Below are 13717 nucleotides of genomic sequence, written 5' to 3'. Positions count from 1 at the left end.
GTTTGCTTTTGATAATGTCTACATAGATTACTTCAACCTATGCCACATTGCTATTCACTGTGCAGTTCACCTTGAACAAACTGTGGAATTTTCCTGCCCAAATCGAGCTGCAATTGGCTGCATGTGCACATTATTCCCTGGTTTTCAATTGGGAGGAAGTTGTCCTTTTCATTTATTCAGTATAAAGTTGAGCACTATGCACTTTATTTCTGTACTTTACAATTATTGATATACTGTTGGACTTTTTCCTATCCCATATTGATTAACCTCATTTTCCTCTGCCCCTCCCCACCCCCTTTTTATGCCTGTGGTACTTTGTTGTATAATTATGTGATTTGATTAATAAAATTGTTACATTTTGGCCATAAACTTTGTTTTGTGTTGAATAGATAAATAACAGGGTAGATATCATACAGTTATAAAATCCCCCACCACCCTACATATGATAAACTTGCACCCTTAATTCTCTTTCATGTGCAGTTTATGCTACAGCTGTTTAGGCTTAAAAAAAAAAAACCAAAGAGAAAATTGCATGAAAAATACCCTGACTATAAATAAATAAATTGCAAGTGCTTAATAACAGGGTACTTAGTGTATACATTTTTGCAAAAAGGTAAAAAGCTGTCTCACCTCGTCACGGTGTACCCATCTGAGACAGTCCCTAACCTACTGAAGTTAAAAACATTATCAATACCTGACTTGTGTCATGTCAGAACTCCAATATGAATGGTGGCAAGTGGTCAGCTGTGTCCCAGATTAAATACACAGTGAAGTGAGACGCAATTAGTTGTTCAGTCTCAGTATTAGGAGGGCTGCGCCCCCAACTTGCAAAAAAGCAAGATAACAGACAAAAAACACAAAAAAACTGAGCTGAAACAATGTTCAGTAAACATGCAACATTAAGCATGTGAATTGCAGCCTTAAGACTAGAAAAAAAAAAAACCAAAGAGAAAATTGCATGAAAAATACCCTGACTATAAATAAATAAATTGCAAGTGCTTAATAACAGGGTACTTAGTGTATACATTTTTGCAAAAAGGTAAAAAGCTGTCTCACCTCGTCAAGGTGTACCCATCTGAGACAGTCCCTAACCTACTGAAGTTAAAAACATTATCAATACCTGACTTGTGTCATGTCAAACTCCAATATGAATGGTGGCAAGTGGTCAGCTGTGTCCCAGATTAAATACACAGTGAAGTGAGACGCAATTAGTTGTTCAGTCTCAGTATTAGGAGGGCTGCGCCCCCAACTTGCAAAAAAGCAAGATAACAGACAAAAAACACAAAAAAACTGAGCTGAAACAATGTTCAGTAAACATGCAACATTAAGCATGTGAATTGCAGCCTTAAGACTAGAAAAAAAAAAAAAACCAAAGAGAAAATTGCATGAAAAATACCCTGACTATAAATAAATAAATTGCAAGTGCTTAATAACAGGGTACTTAGTGTATACATTTTTGCAAAAAGGTAAAAAGCTGTCTCACCTCGTCAAGGTGTACCCATCTGAGACAGTCCCTAACCTACTGAAGTTAAAAACATTATCAATACCTGACTTGTGTCATGTCAAACTCCAATATGAATGGTGGCAAGTGGTCAGCTGTGTCCCAGATGTTGCATGTTTACTGAACATTGTTTCAGCTCAGTTTTTTTGTGTTTTTTGTCTGTTATCTTGCTTTTTTGCAAGTTGGGGGCGCAGCCCTCCTAATACTGAGACTGAACAACTAATTGCGTCTCACTTCACTGTGTATTTAATCTGGGACACAGCTGACCACTTGCCACCATTCATATTGGAGTTTGACATGACACAAGTCAGGTATTGATAATGTTTTTAACTTCAGTAGGTTAGGGACTGTCTCAGATGGGTACACCTTGACGAGGTGAGACAGCTTTTTACCTTTTTGCAAAAATGTATACACTAAGTACCCTGTTATTAAGCACTTGCAATTTATTTATTTATAGTCAGGGTATTTTTCATGCAATTTTCTCTTTGTTTTTTTTTTTTTTCTAGTCTTAAGGCTGCAATTCACATGCTTAATGTTGCATGTTTACTGAACATTGTTTCAGCTCAGTTTTTTTGTGTTTTTTGTCTGTTATCTTGCTTTTTTGCAAGTTGGGGGCGCAGCCCTCCTAATACTGAGACTGAACAACTAATTGCGTCTCACTTCACTGTGTATTTAATCTGGGACACAGCTGACCACTTGCCACCATTCATATTGGAGTTTGACATGACACAAGTCAGGTATTGATAATGTTTTTAACTTCAGTAGGTTAGGGACTGTCTCAGATGGGTACACCTTGACGAGGTGAGACAGCTTTTTACCTTTTTGCAAAAATGTATACACTAAGTACCCTGTTATTAAGCACTTGCAATTTATTTATTTATAGTCAGGGTATTTTTCATGCAATTTTCTCTTTGGTTTTTTTTTTTTTTCTAGTCTTAAGGCTGCAATTCACATGCTTAATGTTGCATGTTTACTGAACATTGTTTCAGCTCAGTTTTTTTGTGTTTTTTGTCTGTTATCTTGCTTTTTTGCAAGTTGGGGGCGCAGCCCTCCTAATACTGAGACTGAACAACTAATTGCGTCTCACTTCACTGTGTATTTAATCTGGGACACAGCTGACCACTTGCCACCATTCATATTGGAGTTTGACATGACACAAGTCAGGTATTGATAATGTTTTTAACTTCAGTAGGTTAGGGACTGTCTCAGATGGGTACACCTTGACGAGGTGAGACAGCTTTTTACCTTTTTGCAAAAATGTATACACTAAGTACCCTGTTATTAAGCACTTGCAATTTATTTATTTATAGTCAGGGTATTTTTCATGCAATTTTCTCTTTGGTTTTTTTTTTTTTTTCTAGTCTTAAGGCTGCAATTCACATGCTTAATGTTGCATGTTTACTGAACATTGTTTCAGCTCAGTTTTTTTGTGTTTTTTAGCTGTTTAGGCTTGTTTATCTTTGTAAATAAATGACTAATATTTTTTCGTGTGTTTTTTTTTTCTTTTTCCTTACTGGGTTAATAATGGGTGTTTCTATTGATTGGGTTCTGAATAATAATATACCTCAGTATTTATTATCAATTCTTGGGTTTGCTCTTAATAATGGAGGTGTCTGATATAGCAGATCCCATTACTAAGGGGCACTTTGCACACTGCGACATCGCAGGTGCGATGTCGGTGGGGTCAAATTGAAAATGACGCACTTCCGGCATCGCATGCGACATCGCAGTGTGTAAAGGCTGGATGATACGATTAACGAGCACAAAAGCGTCGTAATCGTATCATCGGTATAGCGTCGGCGTAATTTATAATTACGCTGACGCAATGGTCCGATGTTGTTCCTCGCTCCTGCGGCAGCACATATCGCTGTGTGTGAAGTCGCAGGAGCGAGGAACGTCTCCTACCGGCCTCACTGCGGCTTCCGTAGGATATGCGGAAGGAAGGAGGTGGGCAGGATGTTTACATCCTGCTCATCTCCGCCCCTCCGCTCTGATTGGCCGCCTGCCGTGTGACGTCGCAGTGACGCCGCACGACCCGCCCCCTTAACAAGGAGGCGGGTCGCCGGCCACAGGGACGTCGCACGGCAGGTGAGTGTGTGTGTGAAGCTGGCGTAGCGATAACTTTCGCTACGCCAGCTATCACCACATATCGCTGCTGCGACGGGGGCGGGCACTATCGCACTCGGCATCGCAGCATCGGCCTGCGATGTCGTAGTGTGCAAAGCCCGCCTAAGGCTACTTTCACACATCCGGTTTGAGCAGATCGGCTCAATCCGGCTGTGAAACCTATGCAACAGATGCGGCGAAAACACGTCCGTTTTTTTCCGGTTGCGGCACTCTACTGAGCATGCGCAGTGGAAGAAACTGCATGCGGCGGCCGGATGCGGCTTTTGCTGCATCGCGCCGCATCCGGCATCCATAGGCATGCATTGAAAAATGCGCAGCAGCGGCCGGATGTGGCGCAATGCGTTTTTTTTGCCGGAGCAAAAAACATGCCAGGGAACGTTCCATCCGGCCGCCGCATCGGCTAAATCTGCCGCATGCGGCAAAAAACGGACGGAACGCAAGCCCATGCGGTACAGTGCGGCGCCAATGCAAGTCAATGCTGGAAAAAACGAAACCGGCGGCAAAAAAAACGGTTTCGTTTTTTCAGCAGAGCGCCAGGTTGTGCCGCACTGCTACAACGGGATGTGTGAAAGTAGCCTAACACCAGGGCTTGATGCCAGTTGACATTACACAGCTGACATCAACCCCAACTACCATTACCCCGATTGCCAACGCACCAGGGCAATCGGGATGAGCCAGGGCAAAGTGCCAGAATTGGAGATAAGATGCGTCACGTCTGGGGTGGCTGTGGGCTGCTGTTTTTATCTTGGGAAGGACCCAATAACCATGGACCTTCCCACCCTAATAATATCAGCTCTCAGCTGTCTGCTTTTCCTTTATTGGCTTCATAAAATAGGGGACACTGCACGTAATTTTTTCCATTTATATATTAAGTCAAAGAAGCTTAAATAGCTGTAGAATAAACGCCACATGAAAGGCACTGAAGGGTGCAAGTTTATAATATGTAGGGGGGGTTGTGAAATTATATTTCTCTATCGTTTCATTGGGGGACACAGGACCATAGGTTATGCTGCTGTCACTAGGAGGCTGACACTAAGTAAACAGAAAAAGTTAGCTCCTCCCCAGCAGTATAACCCCTGAGCCGGAGGCGGGCTCAATCAGTTTTTTGCTTAGTGTCGTAGGAGGCTGATGTGGGCCGACTGGGCCCCCTTCAGCCACTTGATTTTTTGCGTATTTTTTTCATTTTTTCTCGGCGACGCTCGTCGCTCTCATCTGTGGTACTTTTCTGTTTCTGCAGGTATCGTACTTCTCTTCCTCAGCTCTCGCAGCCCGGTGGGTACCACTCCCTAGGGTCGCAGAGGTTTGAGTCTTTGGGCCCTCGCCCCCGTCCATTCCCGCGGTACCATTCCCTGGTGTGTTCGTGCGGGGCAGAATCTTCCTGGGCACCCCTATCCGCTCTGCGGTATCACCCCAAAGGGCGCAAGGGGCTCGGCAAATAGGGACTGGACCACAGCGCGTCTCGATCTGGATGGGGCCCGCAGCGCTGCTACGTTTTTAGGGGCTTCTACCCCCCACCAGCGTCCACCTCCCTGCCTTCTTCAGCCGGCTCCCTGGTGCCCGCAGCCATCCCTTCTGCGAGCGGAGCACACAGGAGCATGTGCAGAGTCTCAGCCTGCACTCTGGAGCGCGCCGAGGATCAGGTAGGACACCCTCTCCTACCTTCTCCCCCCTCGGGCGGCTGCAACAATTTAGGCCCCGGTCTGGGCCTAGTCTCCGGGAGTTTCGGATCGCTGCTGCGACGCCGCCGGGTCCGCCGCCGCTGCCTCTGCCCGCGCGGCAGCGTCACACTGTAGCCCCCGGCTTCGGCCGGGTCCTCGGCGTCCTAGGCCCCGTCGCCGCCGCCTCGCGGCCGGGTCCGCCGGCGCTGCCTCTGCCGCGAGGCAGCGTCAAAATTTAGCCCCCGGCTTCGGCCTGGTACTCGGCGTCCCAGGCTGCGACGCCGCCGCCTTGCTCCCGGATCCGCCGGCGCTGCCTCTGCCCGCGTGGCAGCGTCATACATTAGCCCCCGGCTTCGGCCGGGTCCCCGGCGTCCTAGGCCGCGCCGCCGCCGCCTCGCGGCCGGGTCCGCCGGCGCTGCCTCGGCCGCGAGGCAGCATCAAAAATTAGCCCACGGCTTCGGCCTGGTACTCGGCGTCCCAGGCTGCGCCGCCGCCGCCGCCGCCTTGCTGCCGGATCCGCCGGCGCTGCCTCTGCCCGCGCGGCAGCGTCACACTGTAGCCCCCGGCTTCGGCCGGGTCCTCGGCGTCCTAGGCCGCGTCGCCGCCGCCTCGCGGCCGGGTCCGCCGGCGCTGCCTCGGCCGCGAGGCAGCGTCAAAAATTTAGCCCCCGGCTTCGGCCTGGTACTCGGCGTCCCAGGCTGCGACGCCGCCGCCTTGCTGCCGGATCCGCCGGCGCTGCCTCTGTCCGCGCGGCAGCGTCATACCTTAGCCCCCGGCTTCGGCCGGGTCCTCGGCGTCCTAGGCCGCGACGCCGCCGCCTCGCGGCCGGGTCCGCCGGCGCTGCCTTGGCCGCGAGGCAGCGTCAAAATTTAGCCCCCGGCTTCGGCCTGGTCCTCGGCGTCCCAGGCCCGCCTCCTGCGCAGCGCTATTGGCCTCCGGCCTCTCCTTCTCCGCCCTCCGCTCTGCCCCAGGCATCATCAGGGGGGTGGGGGATATTTTTTCCCGCTCTGTGTTCATTTTATTTAAAAAAAAAAATAAAAAAAAAAAAAAAACAACAAAGATTATGGCAGACTCCCGGTCTGAGGATTGCTGAGGCTGCAGCAACTTTTTTCGGGGAAAAACAGAACACACTCTTTTGGTAGTGTATATTTTGTTTATTGGGTCGATTTTTTATTATAGCTACGTGCATGATCTTTCATACATTGACTCCTACATTGCTTATGCGGGCACTTGTTTTCTATCACGTTTTTAGTACATAGCGTTTCCAGCTCGACTTTTAGTGATTTTGGGCCGGTAAGCCCAAGACTCGGTCCCCTCTTTTGTGAGTTAGTTTCAAGAAGATGTCAGATTGCTGTTGACCCCTGCCGGTTTGTAACGCTCGTCTCAGGCCACAACTCCCCTCGCTACGTCCCTCGGGTTCGTGCGCATGCGCCGCGTCTCCGGCCGATGCTCGGTCATACCATCCATAGGGCTGGCGCAATCCCCTCGGGGAGGGGAGTCCCGTCCCAGGGACTTGTTCTTCTATGCTGGAAGCGGACCCGCCAGGTCTCGTCCTTGTGGCTCCCCAGTTTCCACTTATCCCCCAGGTCCAGACTGTCCTTCCTCTGGCAGTCTTTCGACCTCTCGGGTGATGGCCCAGGCTTCCACCTCTGCTGGATTCCGAGCAGGACCTAGATGTCTTGGCGCATGACGAATAGCCGGCTAAAAAATGGTGAGTCAAGCCGTAAGGCTACGGACAGCCCTCTTCTCTCCGTGCACGCAGGTCTCCCTTAAGACATTTGAAGCAGACCCTTATGTGATCAGAGGACATCCAGAGCTCGCCGAGTTACCGCGGGCTCACAGACGACTGCCAGACACGGAGTTGACCAGCAGTAAGTCTTGTCATTGTCTTTTTTCCCTTCTCCAAGGTGATTTCGGAGAGAAGGGGCACACTATACTGGAGTCGCTAATGATCACAGACGGCAACCAGACACGGCGTTTACCAGCGGTAAGTCGTGTTATTGTCATTTCATCCCCCCAAAGGGCTCTGGAGAAAGGGGGCATGCCTCTTTGCAGGGAACAAGGTGGGGACCACTGCGGTTTTTCTCAGTGGACAGCCAGTTCGCACGGTGACTGCGTGATCATGGATAATCCCCGGACGTGATTTTTCCCAGTGGTAAGTCCGTTTATTTGTCTTGCCCCTTCTCGAAGGGGGCTCCGAAAGGAAGCGGCACGCTACCCTTTAGGCGACCCGCCTGGGTTCCTCCGGGTTTCTCGTCACTATCATGCCGCTCCGCAGGGACTTCCCGGACACCATACGCAGCGGTCCACGTCCCACCTATGCCGACCCAGGGCTGGGTATCCTCTTGAGTGAGTACCCTCTTTTCACAAACCTGATGTCTGACCGCTACTCGGCCTGAACCTCTAGCATCAGTGTTTCCACCATCGTGACGTCTGACTCGGGATCAGGAACGCAGATTCGACATCTAGGAAGTCGCTGACTTTTTTCCCGACTTTCGGGAACGCCCTTTCGGAGATAGGTCGCGTCTAGTTTATCCCTAGGCTACGTCAGGGTAGGCTACTCTCCCCCCTAGGCTACGTAAGAGAAGGGTATATCCCTTTCCCGGCTTCGGCCCTGATGCACCAGGTTCGTTCCCTCACGCAAACCCGTCTGGAAGCCTTTATCCCTACAACAGCCATCTCCGCTTTGCATGACTGCGGTCCTTTCCAGCCTTTCTAAATACGCGTACAGGGATCACTGTCCCTACGCCTCCTACTCTGCAGAGCTGCTAGGCTTTCTCCGCCCAGAAACGACCAGGAGGCCCAGAGTCTCCCTTCAAGAACCATCGCCTTGAGGTTTAGACCATCATCACCCTGTAATACTTATATATGTTCTGAGGATTTCGATAGCGTAGGGCAATGACAATCAGAGACGAGTTCTTGGTACAAGATATTTTATAATATGTAACCACGGTAGATACACAACGGAAAACACAGCGGTACAAATACACACAATACCTTCCCGAAACGGAGCGAAGGGAATTCCCGGGGCCACGCACCGGACTCCCCCAGGGAGACCACCAGAGCGAACCCCTATACAGGGACTGTCCGGCAATCACCCCGGAAGGCCTAAATGCGCAGCAGCCGGGACACAAGGGGCAAGCGGTAAAAGTCCAGGAGTGTCCGTACGGAATGAATGTCCAGAGTGGTTACGAACCAGAGAGAACCGGGCAGAGTGCTGACCGAAGATGGCAGACGGAATCCGGGCACAGCTTGAGAAACCGGGTAAGGTCCAGTGTCGGTCGGTCGGTAGTCTTTAGGAGGATCCAAAGGCAAACAGGATTAGCAGCAGCAAAGCAGGAGCACACAGCAAGCAGTATACTCAGGCACTGGACTAGGCTTAGAGGCGGCCTTTTAAGCAGCTGGACAGGAAGTAGGGCAACAGAACAGTAAACTCCATGTTAACCGAGGGCAAGCTCATTCAAAAGAGAACTGGAAAACCTGGAAACCTGACACACCCTCTAGGAAGCTACCCCTTCCTTGCTACTAGGGTAGCTGAGCTACCGGAAGGAGTCCTCCCAGACCCGGTCCGGTCCGGTCCATCATCCCTCAGGCACAGTATTCGAGCCGTTCAAGGGAGGCTACTCCTCACGCAGGAGTAGTTTTTTCCCTCCTGACACAGAGCCCCGCGTGCTTTTTGCCTCCCGCGCCCGTTTCTTCCCTTCGGTTTTTTTGGTTCCTTCACAGCCTGTGGCGGTGATAGCGACGGTGCACATACCAGATTTCATCCCGGACTCTCCAACGGAGGACACTGAGGAACGGAGACAGGAAGGTTTCGTCTTCGCGGGTGCCCGCCAATCCCCTCCTAGCGGACCAGTCTTCGCAACCATCCCTGGGAAGCTCCCTTTCCTCATCTGGAACTTATTATCACCCGTCACCAGCCTCCCGTGCTAGGGTATGCTATCCCACCATTCCTCAGCAGGGTCCCGAGGGACACTCCTAGAGCGTCGTCTCGCCTTCAACATTCCGGACTTCAGAGCCAGCTGGTTAGCCCAGTTACAATTTCTTCTCTAGGTCGCGGTGACCCAGCCAGGTTCCAGTCGGACCATGCCACAGCGGTGATTACATCATCCACCAGGAAGATGCAGAGAGTGTCATGGCAAGAGAAGAGGCCAAGAAGATCTTGCTCTGGGACGGGTCCCTTCACTCGCTAATCTCGGCAGCACATCCCTAGCGTGGACGTTTGGACGGCCGATGTCCGCGGTAGGATGGACCTCGCGTAGGTAAAGGGCTCCAACGCGGAAATCACCAGCCAGATCTCTGGCGAAGGAAGACCTCCGGTCGTGGACCGTTTTTGGCCTTCCGATCCAAATCTCAGTCAAGGGTGCTTAAAGTATGCACCTGCTCTGGACTAGATGTCGACGCCCTAGTCCGGTCGTGTATCCTGTTCAGGCTCTCGTGCATCTGCCCGCGGCTTCCTATGATCTCGAGGGTTCTCAGGATGGACCAAGGCAAGCGATAGATCGGGAGTGACCCAGGCGAGCATTACTCATCTCCTCGCAAATGCCCCGTGGCCCCCTCCAGACCGCAAAATTCTTCCGTGTCGGGGCCCCTCTAGTCTACCAGGGCTCAGAAGTCCCAAATTACATGGCCTCATCAGTGGATCCCGGATGCTGGCTCGTCAGGCCTGTGGGCAAGATGATGGCAGACATTAAAGAGGGCCGGGAATCAAGTTTCCTCGAAGAGTTATTTCATCGTTGACTAGAGATGTGGGACCTGAATCCAGTGATGGGTTCGCTCAAGGTTCCCCTTTTTTCCCTGCTCCCACCTGTTTTGATAGGTGGGCTCCTTGTGGCCATCGGGTTGTTACAGACGGCATCAGGGCGGACAGCCCTCTTGTCATTTTTTCCCCACTTTTCCGGCTCCGCCAGCAGGACAAGGGGGGGCTCCAGCCAGAACCTTTCGTTTCTGTCCAAGACACCTCGCTGTTCCTTCCAGCAGAGGACTTTGGGTTTCGGTCTTTCGGTTCTAGGCTCCTCTCTCAGCCTAAAAGGGGCATAGTTCGTTCCAGGGCTGGTGCGAGCCCTCAGTTTTTCGTGTCTGCAGGGCACCATTTTTCGGTTACACCGACCGTCAATTCATCCTTCCACCCTTGCCCAAGATGCGTGTGCCGGCGCCATGGGCCAGAATTTCACATGGATCCTTTCCTCCATATGTGCAGACTATCGCATGAAGGACGGACTTCCGCCGCGGTCTACCGGGCAAGGGGCACCCTCGAACGATTGGACTCCAGTCGTCGATCGACCAGGTCCCCTGGTCCGCCACCCGCTCTAGCTGGCATACCTTGACTATTTTCTACCAGGTTCACACACAAGCTTCGGCAGAGGCCAGTCTTGGCGTAGGGTTTGCGGGTGGCATTGGCACACCTGTAACAATGTAGGCGCTTGTAGGTCTGGGTCAAGCCCAGCAAGGGGGAAGTGGCTTCCTTCCTATCTCCGGTGATGGTTTTTCTTCCCACCCAGGGACTGCTTTTGGACGTCCCATGGTCCTGTGTCCCCCAATGAAACGATAGAGAAAGAAGGATTTTTGTGTACTCACCGTAAAATCTCTTTCTCTGAGTCTTCATTGGGGGACACAGCACCCACCCTGCTTGTGTTTTTTGTTATATAGGACATGCCTTTTGCCCCAGTGCCTGTATTCCCAGGTCACTGGTCACACGAATGATCGTCATAGTTTCTTACCTTGTTTTATTCAGGATTGTTTGGTTCTCCTCCTACTGCTTGTGCACTAAACTGATTGAGCCCGCCTCCGGCTCAGGGGTTATACTGCTGGGGAGGAGCTAACTTTTTCTGTTTACTTAGTGTCAGCCTCCTAGTGACAGCAGCATAACCCATGGTCCTGTGTCCCCCAATGAAGACTCAGAGAAAGAGATTTTACGGTGAGTACACAAAAATCCTTCTATTTGCAAGATATCTACCTATTCTAGCTATCTAATATCTTTCTATCATCTATCTATATCTTGATATTAGTTTTTTCCCTTTGTGATGTGCGCATAAAAATCAGATGTTATACAGATGGTCTGTGTGCCGTCCCATTTTTTTTCGTACTAGTAAACTTGCAATGGTGAGTACCGTCCAATATACGCGGCCATATGAAGCATGCTGCAATTTTTTTCTTAGCATAATTATATCTGAGGAAAAACTCACAGATGAACATTGCCTCATTGAATAACATTGGTCCGAGTGCAATCTAATGCCTGCTTTACACGCTTCAATAAATCTTTCAATCCGTCGTCGGGGTCAAGTTGTAAGTGACGCACATCCAGTATCGTTCGTGACGTATTTCCGTGTGACACCTACATGCGATCAAGATTGAACGCAAATACGGTGATCGCATACACGTCGTTTATTCCTCATACATTGGACGTTTTGTTGCACGAACCTAGTCAATTGAAACGTGTGACATCCCTCATACGATTTTGATGTCTGAGGCTATGTGCGCAGGTGTGCGCTCTGCACCGCAGCTTAAAAAAGGTCCGCTTCAGAGCGCAGCTGAAAAGCTGCGTTCTGAAGCGCCTCACAATGACTGTCATGCACTAATCTCTGTCAGTCGGTCACTATCTATGTCCCTCTCTCTCTGTCCATGTCAGTCTATCCCTCTTACCCCCTCTCTCATATACTCACCGATCCCCTATCACCGGCGCGGCTCTGCACGGCGTTCACACTGCTCCGGCGGCTTTTACTGTTTTGAAAAAGCCGGCCGCCCATTAAACAATCTCGTATTCCCTGCTATCCCCGCCCACCGGCGCCTATGATTGGTTACAGTGAGACACGCCCCCACGCTGAGTGACAGGTGTCACACTGCACCCAATCACAGCAGCCGGTGGGCGTGTCTATACTGTGTAGTGAAATAAATAATTAAATAATTAAAAAAAACGGCGTGCGGTTCCCCCCTAATTTTAAACTGGTGCATCCACCGCTGGATCCAGTGACAGCGGGTAACCTCAGTGACAGCTCAGCCGATCGCGCGGCTGTCTTCAGTTGCTTTGTGGAGGTGACCGGAGCGGCAGTGTGTGCTGCAGCTCCGGTCACCTCCATGCAGCAGCGCTGGAAGCGAAGCTGGAGCATCCTGGATTACGCCGGACATGGAGGGCTTTTTGGGGCTGATTAAAGTGGTTAACCAGGGTATATGTTTGTGTTTTTTATTTCTAATAAATGATTTTTTCGGGTGTGTGTGTTTATTTACTGTAATTTACAGATTAATCATGGAGGGTGTCTCATAGACGCCTGACATGATTAATCTAGGACTTATGGGCAGCTATGGGCTGCCAATAACTCCTTATTACCCCAATTTGCCAACGCACCAGGGCAAATCGGGAAGAGCCGGGTACAGTCCCAGAACTGTCGCATATAATGTATGCGGCAATTCTGGGCGGCTGTTGGCTGATATTGTTAGGCTGGGGGGCTCCCCATAACGTGGAGCTCCCCATCCTGAGAATACCAGCCTTCAGCCGTATGGCTTTATCTGGCTGGTTTTAAAATTAGGGGGGACCGCACGCCGGTTTTTTTAATTATTTAATTATTTATTTCACTACACAGTATAGACACGCCCACCGGCTGCTGTGATTGGGTGCAGTATGACACCTGTCACTCAGCGTGGGGGGCGTGTCTCCCTGTAACCAATCATAGGCGCCGGTGGGCGGGGAAAGCAGGGAATACGAGATTGTTTAATGGGCGGCCGGCTTTTTCAAAATAGTAAAAGCCGCCGGAGCAGTGTGAAAGCCGTGCAGTGCCGCGCCGGGGATCGGTGAGTATATGAGAGAGGGCTGCTCAATTCAGTTACTCAGGAGTTTAGCGGTCACCAGTGAGCCCTTCACAGGTGACCGCTAATCAGGGCGCGACACAGACAGAGCCGCAGCACGACAATGAAGTCGGGTGAGGTTCACCCGAGTTTATTCTGACAGTGCGGCTCTGTCTGTGTCTGCTGTCATCTGCCATTCAGCTCTGCTACATGGCTGTCTGTGTCTGCTGTCAGCGGCCATGTAGCAGAGCTGAACGGCAGATGACATAGTAAAAACGCATCCCTACACATTACACACGCTTGGCAAGTCAATAATAAAAAAAAAAAAGGTGCCCAATGCATACGTCACAGAACACATGATCTTAAGCTGGGTTTACACACTGCAACATCTCAAACGACATCGCTGTAACGTCACCGGTTTTGTGACGCAATAGCGATGTTGTTTGCGATGTTGCAGTGTGTGAAACCTATCAGCGACCCGGCCCCTGCTGTGAAGTTGTAATCGTTACAAATCGTTCAGGACCATTCCTAGGTCCTTTGTTTCCCGCTGTGCAGCATGAAGTTTCAGTGTGTGAAGACTTTGCAGTGACTTTGTTAGCAACTTCCCTTTCAAAAGGCTGCTTATCAACGTCCCCAACAACCAGCTAGGTCG

At 50.5% G+C, this 13717-nt stretch overlaps 1 protein-coding gene across 1 annotated transcript in view; it reads right to left on the bottom strand.

Moving 5' to 3' along the window:
• PASK (PAS domain containing serine/threonine kinase) overlaps positions 1-13717 on the bottom strand; it is a 358840-nt gene that overhangs the window by 207236 nt on the left and 137887 nt on the right. The window lies entirely within an intron of this gene.

The sequence above is a fragment of the Anomaloglossus baeobatrachus genome, chromosome 3 (assembly GCF_048569485.1).
Source record: "Anomaloglossus baeobatrachus isolate aAnoBae1 chromosome 3, aAnoBae1.hap1, whole genome shotgun sequence".
NCBI classification, from domain to species: Eukaryota; Metazoa; Chordata; class Amphibia; order Anura; family Aromobatidae; genus Anomaloglossus; species Anomaloglossus baeobatrachus.
The sequence above is the reverse complement of the archived record's forward strand: the minus strand, read 5'-3'. Positions and strand labels throughout refer to the sequence as shown.